Raw genomic sequence first — 13,151 nt, 5'->3', positions numbered from 1 at the left:
AACAAATATATTTTTAACAAACAAAATTGCTCATGTACAGAAACTGTTTCCGAATTTCCGTTGACGCTGATCCAGAACTTGTTTAGGAGAACAAAGCAATATTATAAACATTCAAGTTAAAAACTAACAAGCAAACAAAGTTTACCCTAAAACAAGTTGCGTATTGCTTACAAATCTTTCAGGAAGCACAGCTGTTCCATCAGAAAGACATACTCCCTATTCCACAATGTCCGTGGGTCGTTTGTCAATACATTTGTGGTGACTACAAGGCCATTTATATTGGCAAGACCAAACGCCAATTGAAAATAGAGCTGCCTATGAACATGTGGGAATATTATATAGAAGTCGTAAAAAATAATAGATTCGTTTCTCTCTCCTCCTATGATATTCTATACAAATAACTTAAAATTGTGGCATCAGGTTAATCTAATCAGGAACTGCTTACGAAAGAAAGTCTGTTAACATTCAATGAAAACCCCCAACTTAACAAAATAACCTGGATCATATCAACTAACATTATTTTCATTTTTATTTAGTGCCTGTTTAAAATATTTGTTTTTAAGTCACTTGTATTCTGTTTTATTTCTTCAGTTTTATTCGGTTACCTCAATTTATCTATTGAAAACAAAATATCACAATTACGCATGAACTGATACCATTTTTGAAGTATTTCAGATCGCTGATGACAGGATTTAAATATCTCGAAACATCTGAGTATTTAATATGTTTTTAGTTTTTGCTGTTGTTTTTCTTTTCGTGATTAAAGCTGGTATAAATATAGCTGACTGGTATTGAATTAAACTAACTGACTGGTATTGAATGCAAACTAGCTGATTGATATTGAATGCAAACTAGCTGACTGGTATTGAATGAATCTAGCTGACTAATATTGAATGAAAGCTAGCTGACTGGTGGATAAAATTCAAGGAAATTTGTATGAATATTTAAAATATATTCAAATACTCAAAGATCAACGTTGTTTAATATAGAATTAAAATTTTATTTAAAAACCTATCAACGGTCGTAAAAAAGGCACTGTACATGTTTCGACATCTTTCACGCCATCCTCAGGAGTGTGAAAAACAAATGCTTTGCAACATATAAATACATAAATGTGAATGTGGCGGTGTTTATTACATTGGTCAAACTAGAGGAAATTTAAAATTTAGAATAAATTAACATAAGAGAAATTTTAAAAACAAAAGTGAAAACTACGCACTGGCTGAACATGTAAATTATACTGGTCATGTTATCCAGTGGGGAGAGGGGGGAACTGTTATTTAGGCTCAAGCGAATAATATGACGACAAGAAATATTATAAAAAACGTAGAAACAATGAAGCACAGCAAAAATAATTTCATCTTAAATAAGGATGAAGAGTTAAAAATCAGAAAGTAAATAGATGGCGTGATCTTTTTTAATTATGTAAACTAGTAGTCACATGACCATGTTTGTTTTTCACACTCCTGAGGATCACTTGAAAAATGTCGAAACATGTAGAGTGCCTTTTTTATGACCGTTGATAGGTTTTTAAATAAAATTTTAATTCTATATTATACAACGATGATCTTTATGTATTTTAGTATTTCTTAGCTAACTGGTATTGAATAAAAACTGGCTGACTGGTATTGAATAAAACTAACTGACTGGTATTGAATAAAAACTAACTGACTGGTATTGAATAAAAACTAGCTGATTCGCAATGAATGAAAACTAACTGACTGGTATTGAATAAAAACTAGCTGACTGGTATTGAATAAAAACTAGCTGACTCGCAATGAATGAAAACTAACTGACTGGTATTGAATAAAAACTAGCTGACTCGCAATGAATGAAAACTAACTGACTGATATTGAATAAAAACTAGCTGACTCGCAATGAATGAAAACTAACTGACTGGTATTGAATGAAAGGTAGCTGACAGATACTGAAGGAAACCGTCGCTCGTATAAGCGATGGTTAATCGTGCGAGAAGGTCAAGTACACAAAAGTTGTTTCATTCTAAATTCATTAACTCTTATCTGCGGCCCCCTAGTGGCACAGCGGTATGTCTGCGGACTTACAACGCTAGAAACCGGGTTTCGATACTCGTGGTGGGCAGAGCACAGATAGCCCATTGTATAACTTTGTGTTTAATTACCAACTTACCTGCGGAAATCTTCTAGTTAACGCTAATAAATTTGATAAAAAAATCACAAATGATTTGATATACTAGTGTACTTAAGTAATTGATGAATTTATGTATTATGTAATAACTTATTTAAAACTTATCGTTACTCACTTACTTCTGATACACCTTTTTTTTACGTTGAGAAGAACTGGTTTTTATCTTAAGGTATATTGAAAGTGAAATCATCTAATTGTTTCCGTTGAACCTTCTCGTGCTTCTTCGGGTTTTATGTAATCATTTGTAAGTATACTGAAGAATAATTAAAATAACAAGAAATAGCATTGAAAGATAGGAATGATATTTTCAACTTGAAGGCATCTTATGCACACTTGGGCTAAATGGCCATATCAGAGACTTGTAGGGTTACGGTATATCTGTCCCTAATTTTGAACTATTGACCAGAAAGAAGACAGCCAGTCAGCAGCACCCGTCCCCCATGTTTTTGTCCGGGTTGAACTGAATATCAGGATTGACTCTTTTAACGCACCTACAGTTGAAGGTGCGATGCGAACTTAGAATCTACATCACAACACGCTAAGCACTAGATTTTTGAATGAGTGTTGTTCCGCAAGACGTGAGAAGAAAAAACTTGAATAAATGATAATAAAGAATAAATTGACACATCTAAATGAAAACTTTATCCAGTTCCTAGACACAGCAATTCTCCTGACCACAGTGGTTCCTCCGACATGGTAGTCTCAGAAATGAGAAATGTAACACTCAACAATTTAACACGAAGAAGCCTTGAAAACCGCCTTACCTTCCAACTCAACACCAGGTTCTCTTATTGCATAAACGAAATGTTTAGTTTCAAATAATTATAAAACTCCGTCAACCCTAAAACTCCGTCAACCCTTTCTCTAATGTCGTGGGCCCGGCGTGACCAGGTAGTTAGGGTGCTCGACTCACAATCTGCGGGTTCGAATACCCATCCTACCAAACATGCTCGCCCTTTCAGCCGTAGGGGCGTTATAATGTGACGGTAAATCCCACTATTCGTTGGTAAAAGAGTAGCCCAAGAGTTGGCGGTGGGTGGTGATGACTAGCTGCCTTCCCTCTAGTTATAGTGTTAAAACAAATCACAGTGGGTCGATTCTCAAAGGTACTTCAAATCACAGAGGGTCGATTCTCAAAGGTACTTCAAATCACAGTGTGTGTCGATTCTCAAAGGTACTTCAAGTCACAGAGGGTCGATTCTCAAAGGTACTTCAAATCACAGAGTGTCGATTCTCAAAGGCACTTCAAATCACAGTGTGTCGATTCTCAAAGGTACTTCAAATCACAGAGGGTCGATTCTCAAAGGCACTTCAAATCACAGTGTGTCGATTCTCAAAGGTACTTCAAATCACAGCGTGTCGATTCTCAAAGGTACTTCAAATCACAGAGGGTCGATTCTCAAAGGTACTTCAAAACAGTAATCATAAGGAGATCAACAAGTTTTTTATTATTTTTCAGTGCTGTAGGAGGGGGCATAATCCAGTGGTTGGATAAATGATAATAAAGAATAAAATGTTACGTATAAATGAAAACTTTATCTAGTTTCATTCTGTGACGCCCGTTGTCAAGCAGTAAAGACCGTATTACAGTTGCATTAGGCTCAGTAAGATAATACAAATGTCCTTTTTACACACGTTCAACATGGTGACAAAAATACTGATAAAAACATTGTTGAAATTATTACGTAGATATTATTAAAATGAGCAAGAATATGGGGAAGAAGTAATCAGAAGAATTAAAATTAAGTTTAGAAATATGAATACAGGGAAAATAATAAGTGTTTTATGTGTGTGTTTGTGTTTTAAGTTAAGCACAAAGCTACACAATGGGCTATCTGTGCTCTGCCCACCACGGGTATCGAAACCCGGATTCTAGCGTTGTAAGTCCGCAGACATACCGCTGTGCTACTGGGGGGCAGGAAAATAATAAACAAATATTCGCAAAAATAATAATAGCCTACTAAAATAAAATAATAATACAGAGAAATGGTTGTGGGAAGGAAAATACTTTCGTATAGGTAAGGCTGAAAAAGAGAGATTTAATCAGGAGTAAGAGGTAAGATAAGCGAGTCTTAAGAAACGGTATAAGGGAATGAAATTAGAGTTTGTTTGTTTTGAATTTCGAGCAAAGCTATACGAGGGCTATCTGCGCTAGCCGTCTCTAATTTAGCAGTGTAACTTGTAAAAAGTAAAACTCAAAAATGAAGAATTTATTTGCCAATACTTCACTGCATGGCCAGGTGGTTAGGGCGCTGGACTCGCAATTTGCGGGTCGCGGGTTCGAATCCCGTGTGGCGTTATAATGTGACAGTCAATCCCACTATTCGTTGGTAAAAGAGTAGCCCAAGAGTAGCTGCCCTCTAGTCATACACTGCTAAATTAGGGAAGGCTAGCGCAGATTGCCCTTGTGTAGCTTTGCGCGACATTAAAAACAAACAAACAATACCTCACCGTGTGTTATGATTCATAACGATGACGTTATACGTTACATTTTCTGCAGCTTCTGCGTTACTGCTAAAATTATCATCAAACCAAACACTTATTGGAAAAAAAAACCTGATGCTCTTATTGAAAGATGCACCACAGTTCTGAAATACGTATTAAGTGGTTCCACTTCCCACAATGTGGACTAGGTTTAGTAAACTGTTGTACACTTTTCTTCTTCTTCTCAGGAAAATCTTAAGGTACCGAATAAAAAATGCAGAATTTAAAAAACGCGGTAAGTATAATACTAGGCTTATGTTAAATATAACTGATTATTGTTATGCTTCGCCAGCTAGGTTTAGTACAGCTTATTAATATCATATGTGTTATCTATCTAAGCTACTTTAACAATGTATAGATAGTTTGTTGAGAAATGTCTTAAACACGACATGGAGTGCTAAGAATACAACGAATTAAGGATTTTTCAAATAAAAGTCAAAATTAGAACTAGTCGAGGCCGGAAGGTCAATAAGTAAACGTGGGAAGGTTAGCAAGTAAATCGTTACTAAATCATTATATACAAAACATTATATACTTCACGTGTTATCATGCCATCATGTAATAAGAATAAACGGATCTTAAGTTAATCAATCAGTGATAACGACCTAGAAGGGTCAAAACTGTGCCTTACACAATTTATATCGTTTAAACTAGTCTAACCTGACCTAGTTAGGGTTTTGGAACTGAAAATAAATTAATAAATTGAAACTTGAAATATTTCCTCTTCTTTAATTTTTTTATTCATTTTATGAAACCTAATCTGCAATTCCTGGATGATTTTCACAACATAATTTCGTACCTATTTTTGTTTGTTTTTAATACCCTACACTCCTTTATGGACTTCTTTTCGGCATATTAATTTCAGTAGTTAAGCCTCAAAACAAGTATTTTCCTCTAATACTCGAGTATTGAGGAAAAGCCTTCAACATATAAACTTTTATCTAAGAATGTTACACAAAACAGATTCGTATGTGTACAAAATTACACGAATATTAATAGAAAAATTATATGTAGCAAAACAGATAAAAGAAAAATATTAGTTTCACACCTTACGCTTTTTTTTATCGTAAGCTATATTAACTAATAAATAAATAATTGTTAATTCACTACATTAATCCTTACTGTACAAACATCAGTTTGGTTATTGTATGCTATTTAAACAATACTTAAATCAAGCACATTTACTTAATTGGTCTTTTCAGTTTGAAAAAACAAGCTTCTTCGAAAGTTTAGGGTTAAGAGAATGGATGTAGATCTTTGATCTCTAAACGCGTCATGGTCACTGTAAAATGCGTCATTGTGATAATCAATCATCATAAACAACAAACTTTCTCGGGGAATGTAAGCAGCTGAAGCTGAGGGTCACATATTTATGCTCTTAGTTTGACTTTTATCGTTCCATTATGCTTTTTTCAGATAATATAGAACGCTTAACAAAACCCTATATTATGAGCACTGATGGATTTTTCTTTGAGCCTAGTCTTTGATTTATGTCAGTTAAAGCATTAAGCAGATGACAGTGGAATAATAAATGAAGCCACTTTTTTACTTACATACATTAACGAATCGATAGACTTTAAATTAGATGACGATCTTCTAACCTGCCTCATTCCTTTAAGTTCGGGATAATTAGAATACTTAGCTGTAAGTGCTATTTCGCTATTCTTCTTTTGCAACCTTAGCACTTTCTTAAACATCATAACATAATCTGACCTTTATGGCAGAACTCTTGGGCAATAAGTTGATGAATCTTATGAAACATTCAATGAAAATTATAAAGCGTTCTTTCTCATTCTCTTTAAACAGTCTGAGGAACCTGCTAAAATAATTAAACCTAAAACGATACAATAATACCTTCAGTGTATTCAAACGTGAACTTGTTGGACTCTATGATATACAGTGGGTGTAAAATGTTATGTAAAATTACTTATTTAATTATATCCGATGAATCTTATATCATAAGATTCATCTGACATTTCCCATTCTTGTTGCAAAGAATTTTCAATGTCCAATTTGTCTACAGGATTCATTAAAACTCGAGATAAAGACATCCATATTTCCTTGTCTGGAAACAAATCTGCTAAGTTGTAGAAAAACTGGTTTCGAGCAAAATTTTATAATTGAGTCAAATTATTTATTGTTATATTTTTTAATTTCATATCTAAGCTACAATATCGTCAAGTCTAAAAGACTTTTTCCAAACATGTTTGCCCCTAGAACGTTGTTTGAGCAATACTTTTATTGTGTTATCATATTCTAAGCCCAAATAGTCCCCGGTGACCTAAATATTTAATAATGAATAGTACGTTTACTCAGTTTCTAATAATATAAATAGTTATTTTCGTGCATTGTCGATCTAAGATTTTTTGAAGTCTAAGTCTGATTTCCTACATTTTTTTTTCCATTTTCGATACAAAATTCACAATTATTTTAATTTTTAATATTTCGTTCCAAGTTACACGAGTTATTTTTTCAACAAGTTTCTTGTTGATTTAACCATCAAGTTTCAAAGTACTTAATTTTGATAACTGGAAGCCTATCTAATTTTTGAAGGTTCAGGAAGTGTTTCATGCGTTGATTCCAAGTGTTTTTCAGGATATAACATGTTATTGGTTCCTTTTTACATAAATAAATTAGGTGAAGACGATTCAGTCACTGTATTTCGCAGTAACAAATGATTTCATGTCAGTATTTAGCGATTTTTATAGTTACACTCGTACTGAGCCGGAGGTTAAAGTGCTCAACTCGCAATAAGCGGGTCACGGAATCGAAACACGTTGCCGAACATACTCGCTCTTTTAGTCGTGAAAGCGTTATAATGTGACGGTCAATCCCACTCTTCGCTGTTAAAAGAGTAGTCCAAGTGATGAAGATTAGTTGTCTTCTCTCAAGTCTATCACTTCAAAATAAGAGACAACTAGCGCAGATAGCTCTCGAACAGCTTTGTGCGAAATTAAACAAACAACCATTTATCTTACAAATTGTTGACATGTGAATTTTTCAGTTTTCTGCTGCATTAGATATTTATGCGATGATATTTTCTACAATAGTGTCACCTGCTTTGTTGTTTTACTGCTTTACATATTTATGTGCTGATATTTTCTACAATAGCGTCACCTGCTTTGTTGTTTTACTGCATTAGATATTTATGTGCTGATATTTTCTACAATAGCGTCACCTGCTTTGTTGTTTTACTGCATTAGATAGTTATGTGATGATATTTTCTACAATAGCGTCACCTGCTTTGTTGTTTTACAATTTTCGTAAGGAATGTTTACATGGCGCTGTGTCGGCATGTTGTTTACATATTTTTGGTATTAAGTTACTAATGTTCATTGCAGATTTATGTTACGACAATTCAACCAAAGCACCACAAGATTATTTTGAAATTACACGATTAGTCTGGCATGTTTGAATTCAATTTGCGTAAACGGATTTCAAATTGTACTAGTGCACGCCAAACGACTGTTATTAGGATAAATGTTTCGCCTGTTTGGTGTCAGTCACAATGTCCCTGGTAGCATCAAATCGATTAACCTAAAAGGCAATCTAAGAATGGAAATAGAAATTAATACGACCTTTAGTTCTAGAATAATTATAAAGGACAGAAAATCTAATGTTGGATGTCATCTTTCAATTCGACAATAGCTCCAATGTGGACATTCAGGTGTAAAAAAGTAACAAAACGTACTTCACAGAAACGAAAGTATTAGTAAATTCAAATTCAGAAATCGATATTTTTTATAATTTTTCTTTATTTCCTTTAAAAATATCCAACTCAGCAGTTTTACCCCAATCTGTATTAAGTTAAGGTAATATCACACAACTTAGACCATTCGTAAAAGGAATTCAGTCTCTATAAGTTAGAGTTTTGATAAAGTTAAGTTAATATACCTCAACTTAGACCATTCGTAAAAGGAGTACAGTCTCTATAAGTTAGAGTTTTGATTAAGTTAAGGTAATATCACACAACTTAGACCATTCGTAAAAGGAGTTCAGTCTCTATAAGTTAGAGTTTTGATAAAGTTAAGTTAATATACCTCAACTTAGACCATTCGTAAAAGGAGTACAGTCTCTATAAGTTAGAGTTTTGATTAAGTTAAGGTAATATCACACAACTTAGACCATTCTTAAAAGGAGTTTAGTCTATATAAGTTAGAGTTTTGATTAAGTTAAGGTAATATCACTCAACTTAGACCATTCTTAAAAGGAGTTCAGTCTATATAAGTTAGAGTTTTGATTAAGTTAAGGTAATATTACTCAACTTAGACTATTGGTAAAAGGAGTTCACAACAAAAAGTCTTTACGGTTTCTTAATTTAGACAGAAAATGTTTAACTTGCACATGTGATAGTTATGGAGTAGCACTAAAAGAAGTAAGCAATTGGTAATTCTGGAATTAAGGAACTAAATTAATTTTATGTAAACTTACACATAAATTTGTAATTTTTAGATGCATCATTTTAATGTTTTAAATAAATTAAGACCCACTAGAGACCACTATAGACTATTAGTTAATCTTAAGTTATATATTTCCTTTTTGCCAAACTGTTTTCAGTAGCATGAACCCATAGTCAGCACTCTGGCGTCTTTGCTAGTCAGTCATCTTGTGATATTGTATTTGATGGAAAGAGCCGACAGCCAAATAACAATATTACACAAGACAGTTCTGTTTGTTAACCTTCATTGTAAGGATCTGAAGAGGTGTACTATTGTACAGTTATTTATCCCTGATTTATATATGAATTTACTAGTTTTGAAAGTATTATTTTAATGTTCTTAATTAGATTAAGGCTCACTATATTCATATTTTTTGCTAATCTTAAGTTATACATTCCCTTTTTACCTTTGGAAAATCAAGCTTCAAGTTACAACTTTTAAACATTAATATTTTCCTTTGTTTTTTTACAGCACTAATCTATAGAAACTTTACAAGATATCCTTAAAGTGGTAGTCACACACAAGGATGTGCATATCGCGAGAGCGTAAATCTATTTTATACATATCAACGAACTGAAAGTTTATATGAAAACTAATTCACACATCCACATCAAGTACTCAACGCAGATTTCAATCCATTACAGTTGCTTTTCAAGAAACTGTAAACAAAATGAAGTGAGATATTTTATCCTTTTAGTCTACGAAATGAAGTTTAATGAACAGAAACCATGATGCTTGCTGCTTCGAAATTTCAGTGGAACAAAACTAACTTAAGTATAGTTTTAACATTCATTACTTGCAGACGAGAATAAGACACACTAGCCCTAATACTTTACTGCTTTGATTTAAATATTATGTTTCATATTCCTTGTAAATCTAATAATAGCGTGTGTATTTTACTGTTTCAAAGTAAAAATAGTTAAAATCCTACCCTGTGGAGAAAGTTTCCTCGCACCGAAGGTTCAGCCACTCGTTACTAGGAGGTTTGGAATAACAAGTCCTCTTTACCCAGCAGTCCGTAGTGTGCTCCTGTCGATTAGAAGACAGCCAATCAGAGACGTGAATATACAATCGCAGCGCCACTCGCAGACCTTCTTCTTTTAATTAATAAATTATACTAATTGAATTGATTTCCAATACTTGATGAATATACAATCAACGTTAAATAAAGAAAAAACGTGTATATATATATAATACACATGATTCAAGATAAACAGTTAATAACGTTTGCCAACCGTAGGAAAAACCCTTTAAAGGTATAGTTCTTATCACGTTTACATAAACGTAAATCATGGTAGTTACCATAATAATAATAAGATATTATGAAGCAAATCTTGTACTTAAAAAACATAGTGGTGAAATTATGCATTTATCAAAAGATACTAGAGAGATCATTATTATGCAATATCCTCTATCAAAAGATACTAGAGAGATCATTATTATACAATATCCTCTATCAAAAGATACTAGAGAGATCATTATTATGCATTATCCTCCATCAAAAGATACTAGAGAGATCATTATTATACAATATCCTCTATCAAAAGATACCAGAGAGATCATTATTATACAATATCCTCCATCAAAAGATACTAGAGAGATCATTATTATACAATATCCTCTATCAAAAGATACTAGAGAGATCATTATTATACAATATCCTCTATCAAAAGATACTAGAGAGATCATTATTATGCAATATCCTCTATCAAAATAAACTAGAAAGATCATTATTATACAATATCCTCTATCAAAAGATACTAGAGAGATCATTATTATGCAATATCCTCTATCAAAAGATACTAGAGAGATAATTATTATACAATATCCTCTATCAAAAGATACTAGAGAGATCATTATTATGCAATATCCTCCATCAAAAGATACTAGAGAGATCATTATTATGCAGTATCCTCCATCAAAAGAGCTGTTAATATTCTACCATAACGTTTATAGATAATAATAAATAGTCTTAATTATGAGTAACAGACAAATTACAGAAAGCTTCTGTACCCTCATATTAGGGCACCCCATGGATAGGTTATTCCTTTAAAAATGAAAGCCGACAAACTTCATTAAAAAAGAAACTTAGTTCGACGGACCAAAATATTTCGTGGTGGAATCTTTCCCTGCAAGGTAGTTTATGTGAACGTGCATAAAACACACAAATATAAAGAACTATTATTATCTCATTACGAAGACTAATGAAATGTTATGTTCAAGATTTTCTGAACCGTTAGCAAAGCCAGATACCAACTAACATGCTTACAGATAGGCTTGCAACCAATGGCTAGTTTCTTCAAATGTAACACAAACGATGGCGTTAAGAGAGATAACACACGAAACGATAACACATTATTGTTATTATGTTTTCTAAAGAAAGTAACGTTTGAAGCAAGGGATTTAATATTCACGTGGTTTGGTCATTGCAAGTAAGAAAAGCACATATTTTGTATATATGTGAGAGAGGCATTACACTCTCTGTTTACTATAATATTCATGTATTACACTCTGTGTTTATTATAATATTCATGTATTACACTGTCTGTTTACTATAATATTCATGTATTACACTCTGTGTTTATTATAATATTCATGTATTACACTCTGTGTTTATTATAATACTCATGTATTACACTGTCTGTTTACTATAATATTCATGTGTTACACTCTCTGTTTACTTTAATATTCATGTGTTACACTCTCTGTTTACTATAATATTCATGTGGCATATTTACTTGTTTTTATCTTAATTACAGCGATTAGTTATCGCTTTCCTTCATTTGTATTGAACATAACAAGTTTTATATTATTCTCCTTGTTCAGTAACTTTAGACTTTCTTATCTGTCTTTTTTTCTGCAGGTGGTTAGGGCGCTTGACTCGCAATCTGAGGGTCAGCCGTGGGGGCGTTATAATGTGACGGTCAATTCCAATATTCGTTGGTACAATAGTAGCCCATGAGTTGGCGGTGGGTGGTGATGATTAGATGTCCGTCTTTCACTGCTAAATTAGAGACAGATAGCGTAGATAGCCCTCGTGTAGCTTTGCGCGAAATTCAAAAACAAACAACAAACCTCTGCAGTGTCCATATTAATTCACCCTCTCTGGTTAAAAAGAACCTTATGAATCGTAAGACATAAGTAACATATATTTACTGTAGGCTTATGACGAATGGATAATGTTACTGACTATTAATCCAGGTTACGAAGTTAGCACACAGGATCACCCAGAAAAGTTGTAATATTTTCAAAACGAGACCCAAACCTCGAGCGCTTTCGAATAGTTGACTATTCTTCTTTATTCACTCTTTATTCTCCTGAGGATGAATAGTCAACTATTCGAAAGCGCTTGAGGTTTGGGTCTCGTTTTAAAAATGTTACTGACTATTAATTAATATTTTCATATTGTTTAGTGGGCATACTATTTATATATCGCTTGTGATGAGCAGATCTACAAATATCACAAGCTAAGGTTGGCTAGAACAGGAGCCCAATCTTCTTCTTTGTTTTGACCTTGTACATAGTTGCTTTAAAAGAATGGTACTAGAAGTAAATGATGAACGGTTAATGATGTGGCGAGTTCAATAATAAGCCGAGCCTTATGTTCCTTTTTTTCACCAAATATACAGTTTTAATAACAAAAATACTACAACATCATAATTAAAGATTGATTTTTTTAGTACTTATTGATCTTTAACGATGTTCTTTTTCAATGGCTAAAAATGTATATTTCTTCCATCGTACTCTTTACTGGTTGTGGTAGGCTGTCTATTATTGGTTCGAGTTCCTTTACTTACTTGTAGTAGTTTATATCCATATAGCATGCACCATTAACATTCAGCTTACCTAGGAGTTAAATATATCATTATTGAAACCTCAGCTACATTTTAAACTAAATATTTCAGAGGTATAAAAACATTCCAATACATTCCTTTTTAGTGTTCTTCTCTTGACGATGAGGGATTCATGAGAATAACATTTTAATGGATGTAAATCCTTAAATTCTTAACAATAGATCAATTGATGAACTAGGTTTTTATTTACGAAGTAGCAATAATTCTT

At 33.0% G+C, this 13,151-nt stretch overlaps 1 protein-coding gene across 1 annotated transcript in view; it reads right to left on the bottom strand.

Annotated features, from left to right (window-relative positions):
• Positions 1-10,089, bottom strand: part of LOC106462473 (probable G-protein coupled receptor B0563.6) — a 65,242-nt gene extending 55,153 nt beyond the window's left edge. The window contains exon 1 of the mRNA XM_013922399.2: positions 10,021-10,089. The gene's annotated coding sequence lies outside the window, so the exon portion shown is untranslated. The remainder of the gene's footprint in view (positions 1-10,020) is intronic.
• Positions 10,090-13,151: the final 3,062 nt, after the last annotated feature.

This window comes from Limulus polyphemus, unplaced genomic scaffold (assembly GCF_000517525.1).
Source record: "Limulus polyphemus unplaced genomic scaffold, Limulus_polyphemus-2.1.2 Scaffold1177, whole genome shotgun sequence".
NCBI classification, from domain to species: domain Eukaryota; kingdom Metazoa; phylum Arthropoda; class Merostomata; order Xiphosura; family Limulidae; genus Limulus; species Limulus polyphemus.
The sequence above is the reverse complement of the archived record's forward strand: the minus strand, read 5'-3'. Positions and strand labels throughout refer to the sequence as shown.